The 16,508-nt window shown below is 34.2% G+C and overlaps 2 pseudogenes; both read right to left on the bottom strand.

The window, feature by feature from the left end:
- Nucleotides 1–6,300: 6,300 nt before the first annotated feature.
- LOC125863963 (uncharacterized) lies at nt 6,301–7,536 on the bottom strand (annotated as a pseudogene).
- Nucleotides 7,537–13,464: 5,928 nt separating this feature from the next.
- LOC125863962 (uncharacterized) lies at nt 13,465–14,835 on the bottom strand (annotated as a pseudogene).
- Between the last annotated feature and the right edge of the window lie 1,673 nt (nt 14,836–16,508).

Here is a 16,508-nt window from a genome sequence, read left to right as displayed (position 1 = left end):
GTATAGTAGGATTATAAAATAAACCTAACCAGATTAGACCCCTAAAACAATACTAAAAACCAATTGAATCTTATTAGGTAAGAGAAAAACCAAAATACCCCTCTAAAATCCGGTTTTGACTTTCCTTATCTAGACAGCCCAAGTTCGAATGGACATATCTCCCTCATACGAACTCAAAACTGAGAAAACTTAGTGGAGTTAGAAAGATAATTCAGAGATATTTTGTACGGTATCTGGTAGCATACCTAAATCATTTTGAGCTAGGAGTCATGGTCGTTTAAGTCGATCCAAAACTCATACTCAAGCATAACTTGCAAAATTTCAGATTTTGCTATTTCCAATTCAGTTCTTTTTTGGAATTCAATGTGCTACATCTAGTGACCTGACCTTAATACTTAATAAATCTTAAATTCCTCGGTAAAATCCTACTCGCAATGAAGGATGGTTTGAGTCTCAGTTCAAAAAAAATCTGGGGTGTTACAATGAGCTATGTGATGATACATCGTCTCGCCCATGCTGCCAGAAGTGTCATATACGTTGTTGGGGTATAGAAGTTCTCAACTAAGTGGATCCACTAAGCTATGCTTAAAAAGCAATAAGGAATCATCTAAAAAGTATGATCCTTTCTACCCACGTTGGCTATATGGTTTATGAGGACTTTGAGTTATCTGAACTCATCCCCATATCGATGCACAATACCACTCCTAAAATATAACTTAGCTCATATATTTAAAAACATTTCCTCATCCTCAACTTTGAGATTATTACTCAAACGATTTCTCTTAAAAGAGATAGAACTCCAAACTCCTCATGAACTCCTTTGGAAATTGGTGTTTTCCGTTATTTTAAATGTGAAAATATTTACTCTTGGGTATACTTAGTTCCCATATATTCTTTTTGAAAAAGGAACTCAACTCTCCTCATCCTCAAACTCAAGTACTCAAGTCTTAAGATATTGTAAAATACTTCTCAAAATGAATCAAAAGAACTCTCAAGACTTTACTCTTAACTGTATCTTGAATTTGAATTATGAATTATGAATTCAAGGGTTATGATTCATGTTGTAAATGATCTCTCGATGTTTAAATGTAGTTTAGAGTAGTTAGAACCAGTAGGGAGTAAAGGTATACTTTAAAAGAACTTAGACGGAGCAAACTAATGAAAAAGGGTGGGGATAGGCGAGCCTGAACTTCAGAGGCTCTATTTTGGTGTACTGCTAGGGCGGCGCACCAGCCCTCTTGGGGCATTAGTGGCGCATCATGCCACCCCTCCCCCAGAACGACCCAACGATTTTTTTTTCTCATTTTCTGACCCTAACTTGCCTAGAATCGATTTTTTTCCTCAAATTTTCCTTAGATTCAATTATCCAATACAAGTACACAAGAATCTACTCACTTTTCCTCAAGAATAACTCTCATTAATCGAAACCCTCATCTCAAAATTCATCAATACTTTATAAACAAGGAATCCAGAACAAAACCTCGAGAACACCCATCAAGAATTCAAATCATTGAACCTCAAGAATGAAGTCATAGATGGAATTTACATGATTGGCGTGTGGGTGAACAAACCCAACACCATAAAAGCTTACATACCTCCATCTGGCATAACAAATCCTCAATTTGCAAGAAATCATGTTCGTTCTTTCTCTTCTCCTCTTTTCCTCTTCTTGAACTCTCTTCTAAAACCCTAACCGTAATTTAGGATTTGTAAAACTGACACAAAATAGATTTGACCCCAAAATGTTACTATAACGTTTTAATTTAATGGGGTAAGAAAAAGACAAAAATACCCCTCACTAATTCGGGTAACTTTCCTTAACTTGACAGGCTAACGTCAAACGGGCATATCTCCCTCATCCGAACTAGAAACTTAGCAAACTCGGTGGCGTTGAAAAGAGGATTCAAAGACCTTTCAATTGAGTCGAATACAACTAAGATTCTATTGCATATATTTTGATCAAGATTTGAAATACAAAATCTAGAAAACCAAATCAAAATCGAAGACTCAAATCTTTCTATTGTTGTCTTGGATCCACAATTAATCCTCAGGATTGGTATATTCTTTTATATCCCGTAGTTTGTAGATTCCTCGAATAAAGCTAAGTATTACAACGCTTTCTACCAATTCAATGTAAAGACAGTTTTCAGTGCTAGTTATCCAGTTACAGAAGCAACCCCATAGGCTTTCACTTTCGCGTCTCTCTAAAATTGCAGTCATGGTAAAATCTTGGTCTATTTAATCATCAAGGACTCCCAAGCACAGGAGTTTTCTACAAATCAAAATAGAACATGGAAGGCTTGTTATTCAACAGTATAAAATGACTTATATACTCGTGTCAATCAAGGTGTATGTGGATCAATTTAATTTTTTAAGGAAGTTGTTTTGATATCTTATGGGCCACCTAACACATTTTGTACTGAAAGTTATGGCACTTCTTCCACATGCTTTAAGCAGATTGTGTGACATTAGTTTTGAGATACCGCAAGCAGAAGGTGAAGTTGATTGTGAATATAAAATGTCAATAATGTAATCGAGGGTGCTATGTTTTACTTTTTCCTCAAAACTAGGTAATTTGTTCGATTTTAGATAAAAACAAACAGCAAAACACTAAAAAAATAAAATAGAATTAAATAGGATAAAAGTCAAGCCAATTGAATTTACATTGTGTTCTAAAGAATATTATTCTCCTCAATGTATCCGAGATAATAAAATATATCCAGGTAGAATTGAACAATTTACTCATTAGTATAGTGGTAATAAAAACTTCAGTGAACAGTAAATTCATTTGACAACATTAAATCACACGAGTTTTTTTTTAAGTGCAAGAAAAATAAGAGCAAAAGATCAAAAAATAAGAGAAAACTTCTCTATTTATACTTAACAAAAAAAAGTAGAACAAATTATTCTTGTGTCTTATCAGAAAAATCACAACACTTCGAAAAAGTTAACCCTTTAACCACCCTTCAATATCAAAAGATGCTATTCAAATTGTATTTTTGAAGAAAAACTACTTAATTTCTCATTTGCACTTTTTAATATCCAACACTAATCATATCATCAAGCTTAGCAATCCCTTGTGAACTTTTGTTACATGCCTATAACAATCTTCCCAAAATGTCAGAACCTTTCAAAAAAATCACAACTCTTAAGAAAAGTCTCAACTTTTCATAAAAGTCACAACTCTTCCTTTTCTATTCAGACCTTTCAAAATTCAACGACACATCTAACCAAGATCATAGATGAGACAAATCACACCACATGTATCAAAAGTTAACATTCATAAATCTTATTTCCTTAAACAACAAAAATGAAATAGTAATTGGTAGACTGGACCACGAATCCAAAGGTAATATTGGTAACAACAGTTTTACTTAACAAAAATAAGCTACTAGTTGTTGACACAATCATTCCTCTTCATTTTTTACACTACTTGTCCTTGCGAATAAAATCATGGTTGATCGTTATCGTTTGTACCTGATAATCCTTCCTCTGATTTCTTCCCTGATATCATATCATCGAAAGGATATTCCACGAACTGGCTGAATTGTGGTTTCATTGATGAAAGACCGACGCTGCAGTTTTTGTTCTCCTCTTTGCGTTTGTGTTTTTTTCCAATCTTATGTGCATCCATCACCTTTTCAGTGAAGGTCCCTATTTTGCATGTGTCACACCAAAACGTGAACCCCTTAATGTTTTGCTTTTCATGATCTGCGTTCTTTCTCATGCCATCCTTATTGTCATCTATCAACAAGGATGGTGGATCATTATTGTTTAGACTTGATGATCCTTCCTCTGATTTCTTCCCTGATATCATATCATCGCAAGGACTTTCCACAAGCTGGATGAATTTTGATTTCTTTCAAAACAGACCAATGCTCCAATTTTTGTTGTCCTTCTTCTATTCTATAAAAGTTGTCTCTTTGCATTTGTGTTTAATATCCAACACTTATCGTCTCAGCAAGCTTAGTAATGATTCTTTTGTCACACACCTATAACAATCTTTACGAAAAGTCACATTCCTTCAAAAATGTCACAACCTTTGAAAAAGTCGCATTTCTTAACAAAAGTCACAACCATTTATTTTCTATTCACAGCTTTCAAAACCCAATGACACATCTAACCAAGATCATAGATGAGAAAAATCACACCACATGTATCGAAAGATAATATTGATAAATCTGATTTCCTTAAACAACAAAAATGAAATACTAGTTAGTAGACAGGACCATAAATCCAAATGTAATACTGGTAACAACAGTTTTACTTGACAACAAAAATAAGCTACTAGTTGTTGACACAATCATTCCTCTGCGATTTTTTCACTACTTGTCCTTGCGAATAAAATCATGGTTGGTCGTTATTGTTTGGAATTGATGATCCTTCCTCTGATTTCTTCCCTGATATCATATCATTGGAGGGATGTTCCACAAGTTGGATGAATTGTGGTTTCCCTGGTGAAAGACCAATGCTGCAGTTTTTGTTCTCCTATTTGCGTTTGTGTTTTTTTCCATTCTTATGTGCCTCTATCACCTTTTCAGCGAAGGTCCCTATTTTCCATGTGTCACACCAAACCGTGAATCCCCTAATGTTTTGCTTTTCATGATCTGTGTTCTTTCTCATGTCATCCGCATTGTCATCTATCTACAAGGATGGTGGATCATTATTATTTGGACTTGATGATCCTTCCTCTGATTTCTTCCCCGATATCATATCATCGCAAGGATGTTCCACAAGCTGGATGAATTTTGATTCCTTTGGAAAAAGTCCAATGCTCCAGTTTTTGTTGTCCTTCTATTCTCCAAAAGAATGTGATGACTCATGCAAGAAAGATTATGGTTGAGAATTGTAATAAATCATTTTTCAAGCCTGTTATGGATGTTTCAAATTATCCTCATAACTATGCTTCTGGTTATGATCATCTGGATTCTTTTATTTCTTTTTTCCTCATCTTTTGGTTAAATTAATCATAGCCAGAATATCTTTGGCTGTCTTATTTATTAATATATGCTTCATTATTAAAATGACATTAATACAGTGTAACTTTCTTCCATTTCAATCATGTTATTATTTAAGAAGACCGATTTAAATCATAGTCAACGGTAATATAGACATCTTTTAAAAGTTCAAGAAAAGAATAGAGAAGATCAGAAAAATTTGTTGAAGATTGAGAGAAAACTTCTCCATTTATATCCAATAAAGAATAGTAGAACAGATGTTTATTGTGTCTTATTAGAAAAAAAAATCTCAATCTTTTAAAAAATTCAAAATCCTTTAAAAAAATCATAATCACCCCTCAATATGAAAATATGCTATTCAAATTATATCTTTTGAGAAAAATACTTTATTTCTCTTTAAAACCTTTTAATACCCAAAAATGATCACCTCATAAAGCTTTGCCATGATTCTTTTGTTACAATTCAATCTCAAGAATTTCATGGTGTGAAGAATTTTTTAAATCAAATGTGTTTAAATAGCATGTACCCATAAAGAAACAACACAAAATATACTTGAATGTCTCGTAACAAAGAACAATCTGTATTAGTAAAACACTTAAAAAACTTTGAAAACAGACTTTGTAACAATAAATTGAAACGGAAAAGAAGAAAATCGAGTCCGATACTGAATGCATAGAGGATCCTTGAAGAAATTATTCGCCTCAAGTACCCAATGTTATTGAAATATATCTTTTCAGGATATAACGATTTTATTCACCAGTGTATCGGTAAAAAAAATAATTGTGTCAGCGAATCACTGATCAACGGGAGCAAAGTACACTAGAATACTAGATTTATTTGTGCAGAAGAAGAAGAAGTTTAGAAATTTCATTGTTGAAAAATAAGAGAAAATCCCTCTATTTACACATAACAAAGGGTAGTGTGAACATATTTTTATTGTGTCTTATCGTAATGGTCACAACCCTTTAGAAAAGTCAAAAGTCATAACCTTTCGTAAAAGTCACATCCTTACGGAAAAGACACAACTTTTCATAAAAGTCACCCATCTTCAGAAAAGTCACAACTCTTCATAAAACCCGCACCTCTTCAGAAAAGTCATAACTCTTCTTTTTTCATTCACAACTTTTTAAAACCCAACACAAATCACACCACATGTATCAAAACATAATATTGATAAATCTGATTTCCTTAAACAACAAAAATGAGGTACTAGTTGGTAGACTGGACCAACAAAATAGATATACAGACAAATCAAACTACATTGATGATTATCCAAAGGCAATACTGGTAAGACCAGATTTACTTGACAACAAAAAATACCTACTAGTTAGTTGACACAACTTTACTCAACACAATCAGTCCTCTGCATCTTTGACACAATAAATAATAATATTTGCTTGTCCTTGGCAATAAAACCATAGTGATCGTTATCGTTTGTACCTGATGATCCTTCCTCTAATTTCTTCCCTTATAGCAGATCATCACAAGGATTCTCCACAAGCTGGATGAATTGTGATTTCATTGGTGAAAGACCAATGTTGCAATTTTTGTTTTGCGTTTGTGTTTTTTTCCGATCTTATGTGATTCCATCACTATTTCAGAGAAGGTACCGATTTGGCATGTGTCACACCAAAATATGAACTCCCTATTGTCTTGCTTTTCATGAGTTGCATTCTTTCTCAAGTCATTTGCATTGTCATCTATCAACAAGGATGGTGGACCGTTATCGTTTGTGGCTGATGATCCTTCCTCTAATTTCTCCTCGGATGGAAGATCATCAGAAGGACGTTCCATAGGCTGCATAAGTTTTGGTTTCTTTGGTAAAAGACCAATGCTACAGTTTTTGTCGTCCTTGTGTTCTCTTAAAGCAGCCACCTTGCGTTTGTGTTTTTTTCCTTGCAAGTGGTCATTCAAGCCATCTTGACTTGTAGTACATACCTGACAAAGTTCACAATTCCACTCCGTAACATTTTTCATTGGACCACTGCTTAATGAAGGCTTATCAGCAACCTTTTCAATTAGAGTTATAGCTTTCCGTTTTGCTCCAGAGAAAATAGTGTCAGGCTTAGCCTGTATCAATGCCAAAATAAGCACTTCTCAGAAATTTAAACACCTGACAAATGGTTTACGAATCTGAAAGCATTAAATGAATCTACACTTGTTTTGATTAAGGAAACATATTTTGGAGTACACTTTCCTGATTCGGCTCAACATTCACTCTGTTGTATAATAATGAATGTTGTTGCCATTGATAATGTCCAGAAAACAAGTGTAAGCAGATATACTTTCCACTAGAGAAAATCTTCTAAGTTCAAAGCTTAAAAGAGGCGATGCACATAACCAGAAATTTAAGAGTTAATAATTCAAGCCAACAATAAAAAAGAACACTAACCAGCAAGATTCCACTAAAGTCAGGGGGCGGTTCTTGTGAAATCTCCACCTTTGGACTTCGATTCAATATTGAAATTTTTGATTCCCCGACACGGTACCGAAAAGGAACCTCTGAGATCATCTCCTCAAAGGCCTCAGCTTGGTTTTTCAATCTATTTGCTTCACACATTGCTTCTTCTCTTTCCATCAGAAATCACACGAGATTTATTAAAATGCAAGAAGAAGAAGAGTAGAATATGAAAAATGAGGGCAACCACTACTTATAGCAAACAAGTGTGATCTAATTAATTTTTTTTCCTAAAAAGAACTTCATTTTTCATAATACCTTTTAAACAACATTTTTCTCTAATTGATGTTTTTTCCTAAAAAAGATCTTCATTTTTCTTTAACACCTTTTAAATTACATGTATTCTCTAATTGATGTTTTTTCCTAAAAAGAACTTCATTTCTCATTAACACCTTCTAAACGGCATGTTTTATTCTAATTGATGTTTTTTCCTAAAAAAACTTCATTCTTCATTAACACGTTTTAAATTACATGTTTTCTCTAATTGATGTTTTTTTTCCTAAAAAGAACTTCATTTCTCATTAACACCTTTTAAACGGCATGTCTTATTCTAATTGATTTTTTTCCTAAAAAAGAACTTCATTTTTCATTAACACCTTTTAAATTACATGTTTTCTCTAATTGATGTTTTTTTTCTAAAAAGAACTTCATTTCTCATTAACACCTTTTTTTTAAAATGCATATTTTATCTAATTGATGTTTTTTCCTAAAAAAGAACTTCATTTCTCATTAACACCTTTTAAATTGCATGTCTTCTCTAATTGATATTTTTTTTTATAAAAAGAACTTTATTTCTCATTTACACCTTTTAAAAACTCAACAATATCACATCATAAAGCTTAACAGTGATTCTTAGGACTGGACATAAAATATCGAAAATTGAATTACCGAACCAAAACTTTTGGTGATTTGGTATTTGCCGATTCGGTATTTTGTATGATATTCAGGAGTAAAGTTTTAGAATTATGGTATTCGAAATTGAGTTTGGTATGAGACATTACTACTATTTGGTATTTTGTATGATATTCAGGAGTAAACACTATTGCTGCCAACTCTAAATCATGTGCTAGATAATTCCTCTCATGCACCTTCAATTGACACGAGGCATAAGCTATAACATTCTTATCCTGCATCAACACAACACCCAAATCAGAATGTGAAGCATCACAATAAACAATAAAATCTTTAACTTTCACCGGTAATGCTAGGATAGGTGTGGTGGTCAAGAGAGCCTTGAGCTTTTGAAAGCTCTCCTCACATTTTTCAGTCCATTCAAATAGTATCTCATTTTTGGTCAAATTACTCAAGTNAATCTAACTAAAACAATTGTCTAAGTCCGAAAATGGTGGACATAAACGAAAGAGAATCCCATGGCAGCCTGTAAGAGTTGGCTCACCCTTGAATTCGAACGATCACTGATCTCCTAAGCGAGGTCTGTCAGTAGCCGCTTGAAGATGCCCTATACTCAACAAATATAAGAGCAAGTGCAGTATCAGTACACAACCATAGTGTACTGGTAGGATCACGTGGTTATCCTACTAGTGCAACATAAACAAGTCAAGACAACAATATAATCACATGCATATATATCAACATATACAATATTATCAACATTTACGAACAACGATCAGTTTCACATTTTATATCACATTATTGGTCCTCTCATAGAACCCAAACCCAAACAGTTAGCATGCCGGAACGTGGCAACCGATCCCATATTTATGTCGGAATGTGGCAACCGATCCCCTATTTATGTCGGAACGTGGCAACCGATCCCATTCACACACCACAATCACAAACACAAGTATATCCTCAAGATCATACATTTAAGTCATGATTTCATGGCAATGATAATTCATCTATCTTATTTACCACAAGTGTGATCAGCATTGCAACATTCATACATATACAAGTATCATAATGAAGAAAGAAGAAGCATGCATCACACAAACATAGAATCACAACCATCACCTACCTCGAAATAAGCTTGAAACCCTAAGAAACTTGATCATTCCCTTTCCGGATTCGTTCCGCTTGTTCTTGGTCTACAAATAATTTATATAATACGAGAATCAATAAACAATCACTAATTAATTACCCGAATTACTAAAATTCTATGAACCCTAGATCAAACCCATGATCCCAATTATACAATTTAGGGTTGTTTCCACAATAAAATCTATAACAAAACCTCCCCCATCAATATTCACCCATTCTATTATGTTCTAGGGATCGAAAAATGGATTTGGGGACTGAAAAGCTTACTTTTACCCTCAAGAATGGTGAGAAACGAGTAGGAATCACCTGGGGTTCGTTCCTTAGCTCTAAAAGTCGAAAAGTGCATAATGAGCTTGCTTAGGGGTTTATTAACGACTTTAATTCGCGTCGAGCTCGCCACAGTGGCACCCACACCGCTACAGCGGCCCCGCCAGAGCAGCAAAACCCAGCGCCAAAGAGGTATTCACGAACCAGTGAGCTATTTAAAGAATTCTAAGACTCCCATTACACAACACACCTCTAACCCACGATGCTCAGAAAATACCCTTTATGCTAAGATCGATTCTGGGAGTTCTACTCGCGTGAATTCAATTTCGTAAAGTCATGCGGGTTCTTTAACGAGTTATCTAACTACTCATGTAATCAAAATCAAAATCAACTAACCCGATTGCTACCAGATTTCTCTGCACTTTAAAGACTCCGATTTCATCCAAATCTGGAATAGATTGGGAAATTTCAAGATACTACGAAAAAGTTTTTACGCCCCAAATTTTCCCCAGTTGGTTATTCTATAACGACGGAACCCAATCGTTACAATAGATACCAATTTACCCATAACTCGTCCTCGAGTGACAAACTTAGAAAAAACAGTCTAAGAAAGGAATGAAGTAGTACCTGATTCGACCAACAATTCGGGATACTTGTCTCGCATATCCTTCTCAGTTTTCAAAGTATCTTCCTTAGCTGGACGATGCTTCCATTGAACTTTCACGGACTTAATCTCCTTGGTCCTCAACTTACGCACATTACGATCAAGAATTGCAATCGATTCCTCCTCATATTGGAGGTCCTTGTCTAACACAATTGAGTCCTACTAAATGATATAGTATATGTCACCAAGATACCTCTTCAACATGGATACATGAAATACCGGATGAACACTAGATAGATTAGGAGGTAAAGCCAATTTATACGCTACCGGTCCTACACATTCAAGAATCTCAAATGGACCAATGTATCTAGGACTTAGCTTACCCTTCTTACCAAACCTCATCACCCCTTTCATGGGTGATACCTTAAGAAGAACATTTTCACCATATTGAAACGCCATGTTTCTTACCTTATGATCTGCATACTTTTTTTGTCTACTCTGGGCTGCTAGAAGCTTAGCCTGAATACTCCCCACCTTATCTTAAGCATCCTTCACTAAATCAACCCCCAATTGTTTCACATCGCCAGCCTCAAACCATCCTATGGGTGATCTACATCCCCTCCCATATAATGCCTCAAATACTGCCATGTCAATGCTGGAGTGATAACTATTATTATAAGAAAATTCACACAAAGGTAAGAACTTATCCCACTGCCCTCTAAAATCAATCACACATGCCCTCAACATGTCTTCTAATACTTGAATGGTCCTCTCCTATTGCCCGTCTCTCTGTGGATGAAAGGCTATACTAAAAGTGAATTGTGTGCCCAATTCATCAGCAATTTCCTCCAAAACATGGATGTGAATTGGGTACCACGGTCCAAGATGATAGAAAGGGGCACCCCATGCAACCTTACTATCTCTTTCACATATACTTTAGCTAATTGTTAAGCATTATAATCTATTCTTAGAGGAATAAAATGGGTTGACTTAGTCAATCTATCAACCACTACCCAAATAGAATCCAACTTCCCCAAAGTCTTAGGAAGACCAACCACAAAATCCGTAGCTATTCTTTCCCACTTCCATTCTGGAATTGGCATTCTTTGAAGCAAACCCGCAGGTCTTTGATGTTCATACTTCACTTGTTGACAATTTTGACACTTCGCCACAAACTCCGCTATGTCTTTCTTCATGCTCGGCCACCAATAAACTCGCTCCAGATCTCTATACATCTTGGTCACACCCGGATGAATAGAATATCGCGAACCATGAGACTCCACCAACAATTTCTCAACCAGGTCATCTACTCTAAGGACACAAATTCTTCCCTTGAAATTGAGCACACCATTTGCATCAAGAGTTGTCTCTTATGCCTTACCAATCACAGTCTTCTTTCTAAGCTCTTCCAAATTTTCATCTTCAACTTGTTTGGCCTTGATCTCCTCAATGAAAGTGGCTTTTACTTCAATACTAGCTAACACCCTACCTTTTTCTGAGATGCCCAATTGCATGAATTTAGACTCCAAGGTCTGAATTTCTCTAGCCAAAGGTCGTTTGGTTACACTTAAGCAAGCTAAACTACCCATACTCACTGCTTTTTGACTCAAAGCGTCTGCCACCACATTAGCCTTGCCCGGATGGTATTGATTAGTCACATCATAATCTTTTAGTAACTCCATCCACCTTCGTTGTCTCAAGTTCATATCCTTTTGAGTGAACACATGCTGCAAACTACGATGATCGGTAAACACTTCACACTTAACACCATAGATGTAATGTCCCCAGATCATAAGAAAAAACACTATTGCTGCCAACTCTAAATCATGTGCTAGATAATTCCTCTCATGCACCTTCAATTGACACGAGGCATAAGCTATAACATTCTTATCCTGCATCAACACAACACCCAAATCAGAATGTGAAGCATCACAATAAACAATAAAATCTTTAACTTTCACCGGTAATGCTAGGATAGGTGTGGTGGTCAAGAGAGCCTTGAGCTTTTGAAAGCTCTCCTCACATTTTTCAGTCCATTCAAATAGTATCTCATTTTTGGTCAAATTACTCAAGTGAATGGCAATAGAAGCAAAATTCTTCACAAAGCGACGATGATAACTAGCGAGCCCAACAAAATTCCTAACTTCCGTCACAGAGATAGGCTGAACCCAATTCTTAACCGCCTCAATCTTTTGAGGATCTACCATTACCCCTTCTTTTGAAACTACATGCCCCACAAATGCAACTAATTTTAACCAAAATTCACACTTAGAAAATTTAGCATATAACCTTTGCTTCCCAAGAATACCCAAAGCAATACGAAGATGATCGGCATGCTCTTCCTCTCTTTTCGAATTAACTAAAATATCATCAATAAAGACTATGACGAAAGAATCAAGAAATAGCTTGAATACCCCATTATATATATGTCTTCACACCTTGGATAATTAATACTAACATAATTTTGCATAAATAGATATAGAGACAAATTGTTGTTCAATCTGTATTACTAAAACACTTAATAAAACAATGAAAATAGACTCTGTACCAATTGATTGAAACGGAAAAGAAGAAAATCGAATCCGATACATAATGTATAGTGTATCCTTGAAGAAATTATTCGCCTCAAGTAACCAATGTTATTGTAATATATCTTTTCAAGATATGACAATTTTATTCACCAATGTATCGGTAAAAAAAAACTATTGTGTCAGCGAATCACTGATCAACGGAAGGAAAGTACACAACAATACTAGATTTATTTGTGCAGAAGAAGAAGAAGTTTAGAAATTTCATTGTTGAAAACTAAGAGAAAACCCCTCTATTTACAGATAAAAAAGGGTAGTGTGAAGAGATTTTTATTGTGTCTTATCATAAAAGTCACCCCTCTTCAGAAAAGTCACAACTCTTCATAAAAGTCACACTTTTTCAGAAAAGTCGCACCTCTTCAGAACAGTCGCACCTCTACAGAAAAGTCATAATTCATCATTTTTCATTCACAACTTTTTAAAACCCAATGCAAATCACACCACATGTATCAAAAGATAATATTGATGAATCTGATTTCCTTAAACAACAAAAATGAGGTACTAGTCGGTAGACTAGACCAACAAAATAGATATAGAAACAAATCAAACTACATTGATGATTATCCAAAGGCAATACTGGTAAGACCAGATTTACTTTACACAACTTTTCTCAACACAATCAGTCATCTGCATCTTTGACACAATAAATAATAATCTTTGCTTGTCCTTGGCAATAAAACCATGGTGATCGTTATCGTTTGTACCTGAGGTTGCTTCCTCTAATTTCTTCCCTTATATTAGATCATCACAAGGATGTTCCATAAGCTAGATGAATTGTGGTTTCATTGGTGAAAGACCAATGTTATAGTTTTTGTTTTGCATTTGTGTTTTTTTCCGATCTTATGTAACTTCATCACTATTTCAGAGAAGGTACCAATTTGGCATGTGTCACACCAAAATGTGAACTCCCTATTGTCTTGCTTTTCATGAGCTGCATTCTTTCTCAAGTCATTTGTACTGTCATCTATCAACAAGGATGGTGGATCGTTATCGTTTGTAGCTGATGATCCTTCCTGTAATTTCTCCCCGGATAGCTGATTATCAGAAGGACGTTCCATAGGCTGCATAAGTTTTGATTTCTTTGGTAAAAGACCAATGCTGAAGTTTTTGTCGGGGTTGTGCTCTCTTAAAGCAACCACCTTGCGTTTGTGTTTTTTCCTTGCAAGTGTTCATTCAGGCCATCTTGACTTATAGTACATACCTGACAAAGTTCAGAATTCCACTCCATAACATTTTTCAGTGGAGCACTGCTTAATGAAGGCATATCAGTAGCCTCTTCAATTAGAGTTATAGCTTTCCGTTTCGCTCCAAAAAAAATAGTGTCAGGCTTAGCCTGTATCAATGCCAAAATAAGCACTTCTTAGAAATTTAAACACCTCATAAATGGTTTGCAGATCTTAAAGCATTAAATGAATCTACACTTGTTTTGATTAAGGAAACGTATTTTGGAGTACACTTTCCTGATTTGGCTCAACATTCACTTAGTTGCCATTGATAACATCTAGGAAACATGTGTACTTTCAAAGAATTTACATTCAGCACAAAAAATTACACTAGAGAAAATCTTCTAATTTTAAAACTTTATTCTAGAGATTTTTGAATTGGTTTTACTTGAGTTGAGCATATATCGGAAACAACCTCATCATCTCGTAGGTAGCGTAAGGTTTACATACAGACTATCTTTCCCAATTTACAGAGAAGCTTAAAAGAGGCGATGCACATATACAGAAATTTAAGAGTTAATAATCATGGCCAACAATAAAGAAGAACACTAACCAGCAAGATTCCGCTAAAGCCAGGGGGCTGTTCTTGAGAAATCTCCACCTTTGGACTTCGATTCAATATTGAAAATTTTGATTCCCCGGAACGGTATCGAAAAGGAACCTCTAAGATCATCTCCTCAAAGGCCTCAGCCTGGTTATTCAATCGATCTCCTTCACACATTGCTTCTTCTCTTTCCATCAGAAATCACACGAGATTTATTAAAGTGCAAGAAGAAGAATAGTAAGAAATCAGCAAATATATGAAAAATGAGGGAAACCTTTATTTATAGCAAACAAAAAGTAGTATGTTTTCCCTCATTGATGTTTGTTTCCTAAAAAGAACTTCATTACTCATTAAAACCTTCTAAACAACAATGCTTCTCTAATTGATGTTTATTACTAAAAAGAACTTCATTTTTCATTAATACCTTTTAAACTGCATGTTTTCTCTAATTGATATTTTTTTCCTAAAAAGAACTTCATTTTTCATTAACACCTTTTAAATTACACGTTTTCTCTAATTGATGTTTTTTTTAATAAAAAGAACTTCGTTTTTCATTAATATCTTTTAAACTGCATGTTTACTCTAATTGATGTTTTTTTCCTAAAAAAGAACTTCATTTTTCATTAACACCTTTTAAATTACACGTTTTCTCTAATTGATGTTTTTTTTACTAAAAAGAACTTTATTTTTCATTAATACCTTTTAAACTGCATGTTTTCTCTAATTGATATTTTTTTACTAAAAAGAACTTCATTTTTCATTAATACCTTTTAAACTACATGTTTTCTCTAATTGATGTTTTTTTCCTAAAAAAGAACTTCATTTTTCTTTAACACCTTTTAAATTACATGTTTTCTCTAATTGACATTTTTTTCCTAAAAAGAACTTCTTTTTTCATTAACACCTTTTAAATTACATGTTTTCTCTAATTGATGTTTTTTTTCCTAAAATAGAACTTCATTTCTCATTAACACCTTTTAATAGCATGTTTTCTCTAATTGATGCTTTTCCTAAAAATAGAACTTCATTTTTCATTAACACCTTTTAAATACATGTTTTTTCTAATTAATGTTTTTTTAAAAAAAAAGAACTACATTTCTCAGTAACACATTTTTAAAAAAAAACATATTTTAACTAATTGATGTTTTTTCCTAAAAAAGAACTTCATTTCTCATTAACACCTTTTTAATTGCATGTCTTCTCTTTCTCTAATTGATATTTTTTTCTAAAAAAACTTTATTTCTCATTTACACTTTTTAAAAACTCAACAATATCACGTCATAAAACTTTGCAGTGATTGTTAGGGTTGGACATAAAATATCGAAAATTGAATTGGTGAACCAAAACTTTTGATAATTTGGTATTCAATAATTCGATATTTGGTATGATATTCAGGATTAAACTTTTAGAATTATGGTATTCGAGTTTGAGTTTGGTATGAGACATTAGTATTATTTGGTATTCGGTATTTTTTTAATTCCGAATTATTTACTTAATGAAAGTCATATATCAACATGTTCATTACTCTTCAGTACAAATCCAAAGAGAGTTAATGAATAAACTTAAATAACTCAAATACATACATATATATATATATATTGTATCAATTTGTTTTTCTTGGTGTCTTCTTACTTGTTGATATTCTATTATATCGTGCATCAACTTAAAAAACAGAAATAATTGGAGAAATAATGTTAACTTTGTAATACAATTGTCACACCCCGAGCCTTCATCCTGGGCGGGACTGGCACTCGAGAACCATTTCTGGCCCCAAGCGAACCCTTGGCCTGACTTATTTACTCTGCAGAAGACTTAACCATAAGAAACAGCCTCAAGATATAACTCCTGCAATAACTTAAAGAGATATT

Source organism: Solanum stenotomum, chromosome 5 (assembly GCF_019186545.1).
Source record: "Solanum stenotomum isolate F172 chromosome 5, ASM1918654v1, whole genome shotgun sequence".
Taxonomy (NCBI): domain Eukaryota; kingdom Viridiplantae; phylum Streptophyta; class Magnoliopsida; order Solanales; family Solanaceae; genus Solanum; species Solanum stenotomum.
Note: the sequence above shows the minus strand (reverse complement) of the source record. Positions and strands in the feature narration are given on the sequence as shown.